The sequence below is a fragment of the Ceratotherium simum genome, chromosome 15 (genome assembly GCF_057802395.1).
Source record: "Ceratotherium simum simum isolate JZ-2026a chromosome 15, ASM5780239v1, whole genome shotgun sequence".
Taxonomy (NCBI): domain Eukaryota; kingdom Metazoa; phylum Chordata; class Mammalia; order Perissodactyla; family Rhinocerotidae; genus Ceratotherium; species Ceratotherium simum.
In genome coordinates, this window is record NC_141914.1 from 28,901,922 (window position 1) to 28,916,423 (window position 14,502).

A 14,502-nucleotide genomic window follows, 5' to 3' on the forward strand; every position below is an offset into this window, starting at 1 on the left:
ATCTAGATTTACTTGTAGAAGTGCCCAATGATATATGCATAATTACATTCACTATAACACTATAAAACCAAAAAGCTGCAAACAATATAAATATCCACCAAACAGTGAATGAGTAACTAAATTATGGTACACTCATGCACTGAAATATATTTTGCAGTCATTAAATAGGGTAGGCTGGTGTGAAAGATCTTCAATATATATTTTTAAGTGAGCAAAGCAAATTAAGGATCTGATGTGAGTATGACCAACTGTGTGTGTATGTGTGTGTGTGTGTGTATGTGTGTGTATTATGCTTACATTTGCTAAGAAATTTTCTAGAAGGAATTACAAGAAACGATTAAGAGTTATTACCTCTGGTTAGTAAGAGTAGGGATTGATGGGGGCAGTTTTTACTTTACCCCTCTGTCTGTCTGAATTTGTTGTCAGAGCATTTAGGACTTTCATAATTAAAACAATAACAAAAAAGGCACTGAGTAAAATTTCTTGGATGTGTCCAATTACAACCTTGCCTCAATCAATGACAGAACCGAGGACCTATCATGTGCAGGCAGCATGCTAGACATGGGGGCAACACAACCATGAATCTGAGAATCTCCTTTCCAGTCCAGTGGAATTTTGTTCAACCATTTGCAGCCAGTTGTTTCTCCTTCTTCGTTTCCAAGGTGGCAAGAACCCTACAGAAACCCAGGAGAAAATATGTCACACGCCAAAGTGTGTTTTCTTCATGGATTTCACTAGAAGGCTGCCAGCCTGAGCAGTGGGTCAGAGCCCCCCTGACCGCTGGTTCACACACAGCTGGCACAGGGCCCTGCAGGCTTAGGGATGGACTCTGGCCCTGACCTGCCCTAGTCTCACCGATGTTGACAACAGACTAGAGGATTTTTCTGTTACTGGGAAAACAACTCAAAGTCAACCCTTCCCAGTAGTGGGTAAATATCAACGTTCCCAATTCTGAGAGAGGCCCAAAGAGATGATCTCTACTCAGGCATGAAGTCCTCCATGGCTAGTTCTTGATTATTGATCTGTGAGCTCCTGGACCTCAGGGACCAGATTGGATTAATCTGTGTACCCCGATGCCTGGCACAGCGCCTGGCACATAGGCGATGCTGTACAAATGTTTGTTGAACTGACATCAGGGCCTGCCACCTCCCCCTGCCACATCAGACCACCTCTGCAAAGAGCTGACTGTTCCCGGGCTTTGTTCCTTTGGGTTTGAACACTCAACTCCCTGAAGGTGGTCCACCCTCTTGCAGAACCTGCATCCAGGAAAACTCACATGAGGAACTCTTGATGACTTATTTGCTTTCATACTGAGAGCCTATTCTAGAAAATTTAGAAAATAAAGATTACTTGTCAAATAAGATAAAAATTATATTTCCATTACCTTCCTTCTCTAACAGAACCCCCTGTGGCAGATACTCCCCTGTGGGATCTTCTGGCCTCACATTATTGTCCATTCCAGTGTGCCCACTTTCCTCAGCCTTTTTATTCCTTAACTACCATCTGCCAGGCAACCCAGGCATTTCCACTGTGGCCCCCAGCACTGGCTCTCGCTTTCTCCAAGCTGCTAGGAGCCACTCTGGAGTTTGCCTCGTCACCTGGGGTCCTTGCCAGGGTGTTAACTCAATCATCCTGAGAAAGTGCCCCCAGGTCAGCTCTTGCCTCTCTAGTCTTACATCCCAGTCCCTGGATCAAGTCCCTGAGCTACCAGCTGTGTTTGCTTAAGCAGCCAGGGCCCGTTTGGTACTGAGCCATCTTGTATTTGCTTTACCTCCTCACTTCCCCTTTCTCCTCACTCTTACTTTCCTGGAACGCAAGCCTTCTCCTCAGTAAAGAAGTAGCAGGCAAGCTGTGTCTCAGGCTCTGTTTTCCGGGGAAGTGGGGCCAAGGCAGGGATCTTAATGCTTAACCTGTTCTGAGAAGAGGAAAGGCTTTCTTCCTGGCCCTTGGCCTGGGGAGTGCCCAGAGTAAATCCATAGTAGCCTAGGGATGAAACGGAAAACCCAACTTTTATGGAAAGCTATAAAAGATTAGGAAGAGTAACATCAAGGCTAACAGACAGACATTTAACAGGTTCAAAATATAGGCCCTCCCTGAAATGACACAGCATTTTTTAACTGAAAACAGCTTGGAGATGGTGCTTAGCTGAGGCATCCCCAGGCAACAAGGGGCGCAAAGGAGAGGGGCAAGAAAGTGTACCATACGCTTACTTGATGCTTACTTGGTTCACATCCTGTAGTATATTTCTGCTTTTCTCGTGGTCCATGAGGTTCTAGATCTTGTCAAGATTATGATGAATTAGTGAGTGAGGGGCAGTGGAGATGGAGGAGGGAGTAGGGGAACCTGTTTCAGAATTCAATCTTTAGTGTTAGCCATAAAAAAAGACAAAATCGTCCCATTTGCAACAACGTGGATGGACCTTGAGGGTATGATGTTAAGCGAAATAAGCCAGACAGAGAAAGACAACACTACGTGTTTTCACTCATATATGGAGGATAAACAAACACACGGACAAAGAGAGCAGGTTAGTGGTTACCAGAGGGGAGGGGAGCTGGGGGCTGGGTATAAGGGGTAAAGGGCACAGATATATGGCGACTGACAAATAATAATGTACACCTGAAATTTCACAATGTTATAAACTATTATGACCTCAATAAAATAATTTTTTAAAAAAGTAGGGAATCTGGGACTGAGCAGATGTACACACACACACACACGTGCACACACACATACACAGATTGAGAGAGAGAGAAATCTCATAAGCAGTGGGTTGATTCTCGTGTGTGTGAATATTGTTTAATATTGCTTTAGGGTAGAATAAAGATTCTACAACAACAACAAAAAAGTCTTTAGTGTTTAGAAGAGCTGCATTGCAAGAAAAAAGGAGGGGAGTGTTCATTAGGCAAAAGCTGGTGACAACCACATCCAAGTGCCTTCAGACTTCAAAATCACAGGCTATCTTTAACATACAAGTTCAACCCAAGACCCCTTCCAAGAATGGCTTTGTAGTGAGTAGGAGAGGAGGGACCTTGTAAAGAAGAAAAGACCTCACCACACCCAGCAGGGGAGGGAAAGGTAGACCTCATGGTCCTAAGGTGGCAAACTTGAAAATGGCTGTTTGTAAGGTGCGCTGGTGATATACATTTGAAAGGGGTCACTGTATTTGTCCATTGAAACATTAAAAGTCTATCCTATTGCTGAGATTCTACTTTTCTTTAACTTCTATCACAAAGCATTGTCTCATTATGGAGAGGTTTATTAGTTCATCATACTCAATGAGAAGTGACCAGGAAGTTCAAAGTCAAATGATAGGTCTGTCTTTATATCTCACTATTGAATAATAAAACTAATTATTTCTTCTGGGACTCCAATGCAGTGTTTGATAAAGATACAAGATCCAAAGATAAATAAAGCGTCCTGAGCAAAAGAAGTTCAGATTAAATTTTCACTTAGCACAAGATGCCCCTGATTCTACATCACAGTCCCCAAAGGCCAGAGGAATGAAGAAAACACAATGACAAATGAGAAGAGGCCCAAGCCCTGACGGATGGTTCTCCTGAGAGAAGGCAGGAGAACAACAGTTGCTGGAGGAAGTGGATGCTGGAAAGACGGTTCTCAACCCTGACTGCACGTTGGAACCACCCAGAGAGCTTTAAAAAATGCTGATGCCCGGGTGCCACTCCCAGAGATTCAGATTAAATTGGTCTAGGGTATGGCCTGGTGGGCAGAAGGCTTGCCAGCTGATTCTCATGTGCACCTCAAGGCTGAGAACCAGTGTTCTAGATGAAAGATACTTCTGTTCTTGATTCTCTTTACTTGTCTCCATCTGTTACTCTCTCCCCTGTTCTTAAAAGTCTTTTTTCCCTTGCTATTGGCCAAGGAAGCTTGCTCCAGAGCTCAGATGGGTTGTGCTGACTGGTCAAGTCAGGGAGGGGAAGTCAGCTCTCCAGGTGTGCCCTGTGCTCACCTGCGCAGGAACTCAGCCTCGCCCTCCCAGGCTTCAGCTTCCCCTCTCCCATGCTGAGTAGAAAACATTCCCACTCTCCTGGAAGCACATTGCATACAAAATAAAGCTTGGGGAAGAGTGCCTTGAGTCGTCCAGAAAACTCCACTGGGAAGAAAGACACAGAAGAGGGCAATCTGAGGTCAACGCAGCCAGAATTGTTTTCATTTCCTTTTTAGTTCACATCTAGTCAAAAAAAGCCCTCAGTGGGAAGGGTTGAGAGTTCTCTCCCCATTGGTAAGTCTGTTAGTCTCATTATGCCTTGAAAAGTGAATCAATATTCTTTCAGGCTCAGATAAACTATTTCTGCTGAGACCCATTTGGAGATGTGAAAAGCTCTTTGTAGAAGGGAACAGCAGTTTTACAGAATTCTATATTCTGGAAGACTATAGCTTTCATTTCCTGGAAAACTGATCACCTTTAAAAAAAATAAATGGGATCCTTTTTAGTTTATTTCAACTGGAAATCAGCCATAGATATCAGAGGTTGAAGAGATAAGTCTTTTTTCTTTAAAACAAAACTAAATTGGGCCATCAGGTTGTAGTGCTCTCAAATCTGGCACATATGGAGAGCTTGGTAAATGTAGTTTTTATTATCCAGAGTTGGTATTGGCTAGGCAAACCATCAAACAAAGGCCACGCTGCTGCTTCATTTTTGAGCAAGTCCAGGTGTGGCAGGCCCACCTGAAAAAGCAATGGTGATTAGGAGTTTGGAAAGGACAGCCTGCCTGGGGGCGGCGGGGCAGCAGCCCAGAGAATTGCCATGAATTTGCTTCACTTCTCTCTTTGAAGCCAGACAGGGCCCTAAGAACAGCTTGGAGCAGTGTGCAACAGAATCAGCTCATTTCTGACTCAGTGGGTCTGGGGAGGAGCCTGAGAACCTGCATTTTTCTTTAAATTTATTTGCTTGAAGGTGACGCCAGCATCATGGCAGAGTGAGCTTTCCCCTTAGACTCCCCCCCGTGAAGATACAACAAAAAGGACATTCATATACCAACAGAGGACATTCACACAACACAAAAGACGTCTGAGAGACCCACATAGACTTACGTCTGAAGGTGGAGGTGCTGGAACCCCCAGAGAAAGTGGAAGGAGGTAAGGAGAACTCCTCTCCATCCCCAACAGCAGCGACGCTGGGACCAGGACCGTGCAGCTTTCGGCGGGGGGGGGGGGGCCTCCATGGGAAAACCGTCGCTCTCCAAGTTCTCTCACAGCCTGTGCAAAACTCCCACATGGAGGGGACTGAACTGTTTTGGAGTGTTTTCACTAAGCTAGCAGCCCAGGAGAACAGATAGTGAGGGAAAAGTGAGAAGCCCCTGGGATTGGGCAGGTGAAAGAAAGCGCCCCTCCCCCCGCCCAGCGCTTCAGCTCAGCTGGTTGGCCAGAACATCCATGGATCATAGCAGGCTCAGAATACACAGCTCTTGACTCCCACCCAGTGGTGGCAGGTGGAAGCTGCAACCACATATTATCAGTATGAGGAAAAACAAACCCAAGCCATCAAACAGCATGCAAAAATATATTAAATCTCCAGACCAGAAGGAAAATGTCAAGCACCCAGAAATCAATCCTGAAGGCACAGAAACTAATAATCTAAATGAAAGAGAATTCAAAATAGCTATCATAAAAAAGATCAATGAGTAACAAGAAAATACAGATAGACAGTTCCATGAAATCAGGAACTTCTTCACAAAACAGATTGAAACTGTAAAGAAAAACAAATCAGAAATGTTGGAGATGAAAAATACAATGGAGGAGATAAAGAAAAATCTGGAATCTTTAAAGGACAGAGCAGACAATATGGAGGAAAGAATTAGCAATATAGAGGATAGGTGCTCCAGATGGAGGAGGAAGAGAACTAAGACTAAAAAGAAGTGAAGAAATGCTCCAAGAAATATCTGACTCAATTAGGAAATGCAACATAAGGATTATAGGTATTCCAGAGGGAGAAGAGAGGGAAAAAGGAGCAGAGAGCTTGTTCAAAGAAATAATAGCTGAGAACTTCCCAAACCTGGGGAAGGAGCTGGAAATACAAGTGAATGAAGTCAATAGATCTCCTAACTATATCAACATAAAAAGACCCTCTCCAAGGCGTATAGCAGTAAAGCTAGCAAAAGTCAATGACAAAGAAAAAATATTAAGGGCAGCAAGATGAAAAAAAATAACATACAAAGGAATTCCTATCAGTTTCTCAGCAGATTTCTCAGCAGAAACCTTACAGGCTGTAAGAGCGAGTAATGATATATTCAAAATTCTGAAAGACAAAAACTTTCAGCCAAGAATACTCTATCCAGTGAAAATATCCTTCAGATATAATGGAGAAATAATAACTTTCCCAGATAAACAAAAGCTAAGGGGGTTCATTGCCACAAGACCCCTCCACTACAAGAAATGCTCAAGAAGGCCCTCATGCCTGAAAAAAAAAGAGAAAAGGGATACAAAGCCTTGATAAAGGATAAAAATAGATAGACAAAATCAGAAAAATTGCAGCTCTCTATCAGAATAGGTTAGCAAACACTTAATAATAACATGAAAGATAAAGGAAAGGAAAACACCAAAAATAAATATAACCTCATCACTTTAATGACAAATTCACAACACAAGATGGAATAAGTTGTGACCATAATAATTTAGAAGGGGAGGAGGAAAGAGATGGAATTTACTTATTCTAAGGAAATAAGAGGCCATCAGATAATGGACTATCACATCTATGAGGTTTTTTTATACAAACCTCATGGTAACCACTAAAAAAATAATCAGAACAGAGACACATATGATAAATAAAGAGAAAACTAAGAAAACCATCATACAGAACTACCAAACTGAATTGGTAGTCCAAAACACATGGGACGAGAAACAAAGGAAATGCAGAAGAACCAGAGAATGAGCAATAAAATAGCAACATTAAGCCCTCATATATCAATAATCACTCTCAGTGGTAAATGGATTGAATTCTCCAATCAAAAGACACAGAGTGGTGGGATGGATTAAAAAACAAGACCCAACAATACAGTGCCTCCAGGAAACACATCTCAGCTCTAAAGACAAACACAGGCTCAGAGTGAAAGGATGGAAGATAATACTAATGGCAAACAAAAGAAAGCAGGTGTTGCCATACTTATATCAGACAAAGTAGACTTCAAGATAAAGCAGGTAATGAGAGAAAAAGAGGGGCAATATATAATGATAAAAGGGACATTCCACCAAGAACACATATCACTTATAAATATATATGCACCCAATACAGGAGCACTGAAGTATATAAAGCAACTATTAACAAACCTAAAAGAAGATATTAATAACAACACAATAATAGCAGGGGATCATTTCCCAGGAAAAAAACTGGGAAAGTGACAAAGATGTGAAAACTAAACAACATGCTACTGAACAACCAATGGATCATTGAAGAAATTAAAGGAGAAATCAAAAAATATCTGGAGACAAATGAGAATGAAAATACACCACACAAACTCATATGGGATGCAGGAAAAGTGGCTCTGAGAGGGAAACTCATAGCAATACAGCCCACCATAACAAACAGGAAAAATCCCAAATAAGCAATCTGAAACTACACCTAACAGAATTAGAAAAAGAAGAACAAACAAAGCCCAAAGTCAGCAGAAGGAGGGAAATAATAAAAATTACAGCAGAAATAAATGAAATTGAAACCAAAAAAACAGTCAAAAGGATCGATGAAACAAAGAGCTGGTTCTTTGAGAAGATAAACAAAATTGACAAACCCTCAGCCAGACTCACTAAGAAAAAAAGAGAGAAGGCTCAAAAAACAAAATTAGAAATGAAAGAGGAGAAATTACAACAGACCACAGAAATACAAAGGATTATAAGAGAATACTATGACAACCCATATGCCAGCAAAATTGGACAATCTAGAAGAAATGGATAAATTCTTAGACTCATACAACCTCCCAAAACTGAATCAAGAAGAAATAGAGAATCTGAATAGACCAATCACAAGTAAAGAGATTGAAACAGTAATCAAAAACATCCCAAAAAATAAAAGTCCAGGACCAGATGGCTTCTCTGGAGAGAAGATTTAATACCTATCCTTCTCAAACTATTCCAAAAAATAGAGGAAGATGGAGCACTTCCTAACACATTCTACGAGGCCAACATCACCCTGATACTGAAGCCAGAAAAGGACAATACAAAGAAGGAAAATTACAGGCCAATATCCCTGATGAACACAGATGCAAATATCGTCAACAAAATATTGGCAAACCAAATACAGCAATACATTAAAAAGATCATACACCATGATCAAGTGGGACTTATACCAGGGATGCAGGGATGGTTCAACATCCGCAAACCAATCAACATGATACATCACATTAACAAAATGAGAAATAAAAACCACATGATCATCTCAATAGATGCAAAGAACGCATTTGACAAGATCCAACATCCATTTATGATAAAAATTCTCAACAAAATGGATATAGAAGGAAAGTACCTCAACACAATAAACGCCATATATGACAAACCCACAGCCAACATCGTACTCAACAGGGAAAAACTGAAAGCCTTCCCTCTGAGAACAGGAGCAAGACAAGGGTGCCCGCTCTCGCCACTCCTATTCAATATAGTACTGGAGATTTTGGCCAGAACAATTAGGCAAGAAAAAGGAATAAAAGGAATCCAAATAGGCATTGAAGAAGTGAAACTCTTGCTGTTTGCAGATGACATGATTTTATATATAGAAAACCCTAAAGAATTCATTGGAAAACTATTAGAAATAATCAACAACTACAGCACAGTGGCAGGGTACAAAATCAACTTACAAAAATCAGTTGCATTTCTATACTCTAATAATTAACTAACAGAAAGAGAACTCAAGAATACAATCCCATTTACAATTGAACAAAAAGAATAAAATATCTAGGAATAAATTTAACCAAGGAGGTGAAAGATCTATACAATGAAAACTATAAGACATTATTGAAAAAATTGGTGATGACATAAAGAAATGGCTTTAAAGATATCCCATGCACTTGGATTGGAAGAATAAACATAGTTAAAATGTCCATACTACCTAAAGCAATCTACAGATTCATTGCAATTCCAATCAGAATCCCAATGACATTCTTCACAGAAATAGAACAAAGAATACTAAAATTCATATGGGGCAACAAAAGACCCTGAATAGCTAAAGCAATCCTGAGAAAAAAGAACAAAGCTGTAGGCATTACAATCCCTAACTTCAAAATATACTACAAAGCTATAATAATTAAAACAGCATGGTACTGGTACCAAAACAGACACACAGATCAATGGAACAGAATTGATAGTCCAGAAATAAAACCACACATCTATGGACACCTAATCTTTGACAGAGGAGCTAAGAACATACAATGGAGAAAGGAAAGTCTCTTCAATAAATGGTGCTGGGAAAAGTGGACAGCCACATGCAAAAGAATGCAAGTAGACCATTTTCTTTCACCACACACAAAAATTGACTAAAAATAGATCAAAGACTCGAAAGTAAGACATGAAACCATAAGACTCCTAGAGGAAAATACAGGCAGTACACTCTTGATGTCGGTCATAAAGAGATCTTTTTGAATTCCATGTCTACTTGGACAAGGGAAACAAAAGAAAAAATAACCAAGTGGGACTTCATCAGACTAAAGAGCTTCTGCAAGGCAAATGAAACCAGGATCAAAATGAAAAGACAACCCACCAGCTGGCAGAAAATATTTGCAAATCATATATCTGACAAGTGGTTAATCTCCATAATATATAAAGATCACACACAACTGAACAACAAAAAAACAACCCAATCAAAAAATGGACAGAGGATATGAACAGACATTTTTCCAGGGAAGATATACAGATGGCCAACAGGCACATGAAAAGATGTTCAACATCACCAATCACCAGGGAAATGCAAATCAAAACTACACTAAGATATCACCTTATACCCATTAGAATGGCTATAATCACCAAGAGAAAAAACAACAAATGTCAGAGAGGCTGTGGAGACAGGGGAACCCTCATTCACTGCTGGTGGGAATGCAAACTGGTGCAGCCTCTACGGAAAACAGTATGGAGATTCCTCAAAAAATTAAAAATAGAAATACTTTATGATCCAGCTATCCCACTATTGGGTATTTATCCAAAGAACCTGAAACCAACAATCCAAAGAGGCTTATGCACCCCTACAGACAGAGAGAACAGTTTGCTGGTTACCAAGGGAAAGGGGGTTGGGAGGTGGGCACAAGGGGTGAAGGGACACATTTACATGGTGACTGACAAACAATAATGTACAACTAAAATTTAAAATGTTATAAACTATATGACATCAATAAAAAAACATTTTATTGAAGTCACATTGGTTTATAACATTGTGTAAATTTCAGGTGAACATTATTATATTTCAGCTTCTGTATTGACTGCATCGTGTTCACCACCAATGATCTAGTTTTTATCCATCACCATACATGTGTGCCACTTTACCCCTTTGGCTTTCCCTCCACCCACTTCCCCTCTGGTAACCACCAATCTGTTCTCCTTATCTATGTGTTTGTTTATCTTCCACATATGAGTGAAATCATACAGTATTTGTCTTTCTCTGTCTGACTTATTTCACTCAGCATAATACTCCCAAGGTCCATCCATGTTGTTGCAAATGAGATGATTTTATCTTTCTTATGGCTGAGTAGTATTCCATTGTATACGTATACCACATCTTTATCCATTCATCTGTTGATGGGCACTTGGCTTACTTCCAAGTCTTGGCTACTGTGTTTGTAACAAGTTTGTGGGTGATGCTGATGCTGATGTTTCTAACAACTTTCTAGACACCATATTTTGAGACTCCCCCTGGCCTGGAGAAGAACAAGCTAAAAAGAAGGTTGTGCTATAATGCTGGAAAACCCACTGCTGGAACTAGCCCCAAAGGGCTGTGCCCCTGGAAACTAGACCTGGAACAGCGTTTTTCCTAACTTGCAAGAAACAGATGCCTTGTTGTTTTCAGCCAGGAGTGACTAAAACAAACACCATGCAAAGCTTTTTATTTTGCTAAAAGAAAATTATGTTAATAATATCTCTTTATGATGATGACTTAAAACACCATTTCTAGCCTCTACATCTGGGCCACCACACCCACTACTGTCCAAGGCCTCTGAATTCCTTCCTGCATCGTCTTCCCACCCCCTACCTCCAGCCCCCACTGGTGGCCTGACAGAATCTCAGAATGTCTTGGTGAACTGCTCTGTGAGGTTTTATTAGCATCAAGAGTTAAACAGGAGTCTTAACCCCAGTTTTGCCACTAACTTGCCATGTCACTTCTTCTCTGTCTCTGGGCCTTGGCTTCCCCATCAATAAAAAGAGGGTTTGGGATAAGATAATAAGAATGAAAAGGACAATATTTTGATATTTATAGTTTACTTGGCACTTGCACAATATTATTTCAGTTAATCCCTGTGAAATAATTTTTATTTCCTCCCCATTTTTCACAGAGAAAGAGAGAGGATTGGAAAAGCAGTCATTTTTGAAGACCAATACAAAAAATGGCCACATAGAGCCATAGCGGTTGGGTTCCCACGCTCCGTTTCAGCAGCTGGGGTTCACCAGTTCAGATCCTGGGCGTGGACCTGCTCACAGCTCCTCAAGCCATACTGAGGCAGCGTTCTACACTGAAGAGCTACAATTCTACAACTAGAATGATACACAACTATGTACTGAGTCTTTGGGGAGAAAAAAGAAAAAAGAGGAAGATTGGCAACAGATGTTAGCACAGGGCCAATCTCCCCCCCCCCAAAAAAAAGGCCATATAGAAAATTCTGCAAAAACTACCACTGAAGACATTGTCCCTTTTGTTACTCAGTGTCCCTTACATAACAATTTATGTGAAAAATTCCTCCTAAAATTTAGTGCTTGATAGTATGTCCCTCCAGAAGATGTAACATGGGCCATTTGACAAGATGGAATCAACTTCTTAAACCTTAATGTTTTTCTTTTGTTCCAGCTGCCAGGAAGCTTAGAGCTAATTATGCCAAGATTATAATAACCATTTAAATCTCAAATTCCTGGTAACAGTATCTCTCACATCCTCTAAATCCTAATGCCTAAGTGTTTTCTTACATAAATTATCTGTGATTAGGGTGACAGTGTAATTTACCATCTAAATGGGACCCTTTTCATCATGAAAGGGAATATCATAAATAAGGATCCTAGAGTGACAGATGTAAACCAGGCCTGTTCCAGGCGAACCAGGATAGATGGTCACCCTCCCTCTGATTGGAAATAGACTTGGCAAAAATTATACACAAATAATACTCAATTTGACCTTGAAGGTGCAGCAGTTTGGGGTCTCAAACTCGATAAAGTCACATAGAGCTGAAGATAGATGATAATTCACAGGAAACAACAGCAACAAAAAAGGTTCCAAGGGTACTTGCGAGGCTGGGAAGGGAGAGGGTGTAATGCTGATGGTGCCTTCTCCCTTCAAGCATCCCGATACCACTTCATTTCCCAACACCTCTGCCTCCTGAGCACCATGGGCGTCATGCCCTGTGGCTGGTGGCAGCTCTAAAATTCCTTTTTGGAGGGACCTAAGCAAGGTAATCTGTTTAGAAGGGAAAGGGGAGGGAGGCTTTAATCCGAATTGTGTAGCAGTTTACTGAAGATTAGAAAAAATTGGATTGTCCATCTCACAGAATGGGGTGGTGTTGGTGAAGATGGTGGGGCCTTCGGCCTGGTGGCACAGCGGTTGAGTTCACGTGCTCTGCTTCAGTGGCCTGGCGTTTGCCAGTTGGGATCCTGGGCGCAGACCTACTCACCGCTCATCAAGCCATGCTGAGGTAGCGTCCCACGAGCAACTAGAAGGATGTATGAGTATGACATACAACTATCTACTGGGACTTTGGGGAGAAAAAACGGGGAGGAGGAAGACTGGCAACAGATGTTAGCTCCGGGCCAATCTTTCTCAAAAAAAAATTACCATTGAAAAAAAAAAAAGATGGTGGGGCTCTGAAAAGTCAGTCACCAGGCGGTCCCGCTGCCTCACAGGGCATGCCACCCAACATTTGCCTGCTCACGCACTGCTAAGTGTTCCCCGGAGCAGAAGACAGGGCTGACCAGTTGGTCATTGCTGGACCACGGAGGCATGGATGGGGGCCCCCTGAGAGTTAGTGCTTTCAGCGGACAACCAGGTGCCCTCGTTCATACCCAGACACACTGCTTGATGCCTTTCCCACCTTCCCCTTGTTCAGTCCCAGAGGCAGGTGAACTTGTTGCAGCCAGCTGAGTCAGGGGTGAAGGGTGGGCTGTCTTGGGCGTTACAAGAGAGGCGGATCAAAGACAGATACATTCAGTCCATAAACAGGCCTGAGAGGCCAAATGTGCACACTCGAGCTTCCTGGAGCTCGAGTCCCCTCTGTCCATCCTCCCCGCCTCTCTCTGCCACACCCAGTTAAGCTCCGCCCCTCTCACGCCCCAACAGGACAGATCCCAGGGGCCTCTACCAGGCAGGGGGAAGCCTCTGCATCTCTTCCAAGAACCAACACTAGAGGGCCGGCTCCGTGGCTTAGCGGTTAAGTGCGCGCGCTCTGATGCTGGCGGCCCGGGTTCGGATCCCGGGCGCGCCCCGAGGCACCACTTCTCCGTCCACCACGAGGCCGAGTCCCACGTACAGCAACTAGAAGGATGTGAACCTATGACATACAACTATCTACTGGGGCTTTGGGGGGAAAAAAATGAATAAATAAAATCTTTAAAAAAAAAAAAAAAAGAACCAACACTAGAGGTCGCTCTTCTCCAACGTCAGGCACGGTGCCGCGGAAGGAAAAGCTCCAGCTTCTGCTTGAATTGCCCTGTGGAGAGCGGACCCACTGGCCCTGGCAGAGGTGGCAGCCCTGGCCGGCCCTCGTCCGCGGGAAGGCGCTGCTCGGGGCAGACGGGGAGGCAGAGCACACCAAGCTGGAGGGAGACCCAAGGTTTCAGAGGAGAGGCAGCGTGGGCTGGACAGTGAGATGTGGGCCGATGAGGGCAGGGGCCCATCTTCATAGTCCTTTCTCTTGTCCCGGCCATTCCCTTGTGGAGAGGATGCTGTGCTCTGTGGGGAGTCGAGTGCCTTGGGATCTGAGGAGCTGCTTGGTGGCAGGGCTGGGAAAGACCACATCCAGGTACAAGTACTTTCCACAAGAGATGAAAATTCTGGGAGCAACGAAATCCTAAGCAGTCTGGAGAGCACCCGGGCTAATGTGTGTGTGAACTGTAAACTGCTGCCCACACCCGTTTTTAACTGGCCTGTTATTCTCTGCGGATACAGACACTGTATAAGGGAGGCTGAGGCGTCCCATAAGAGCCAGCTTGGGCCAGGGCTCCCAGGAAGGCCCCCAGCCTGGCTTGCTGGTTCTCTCTCGCTTGTGTTCTTCTTGGCCAAGATTTCCTCACAGAGGCCTGGTTTTCTGTGTAAAAAGGGAGGATGGCTTCCAAAAGGTAATTCTACAATCTTTAGTTTTCTGGTCACAACCTATT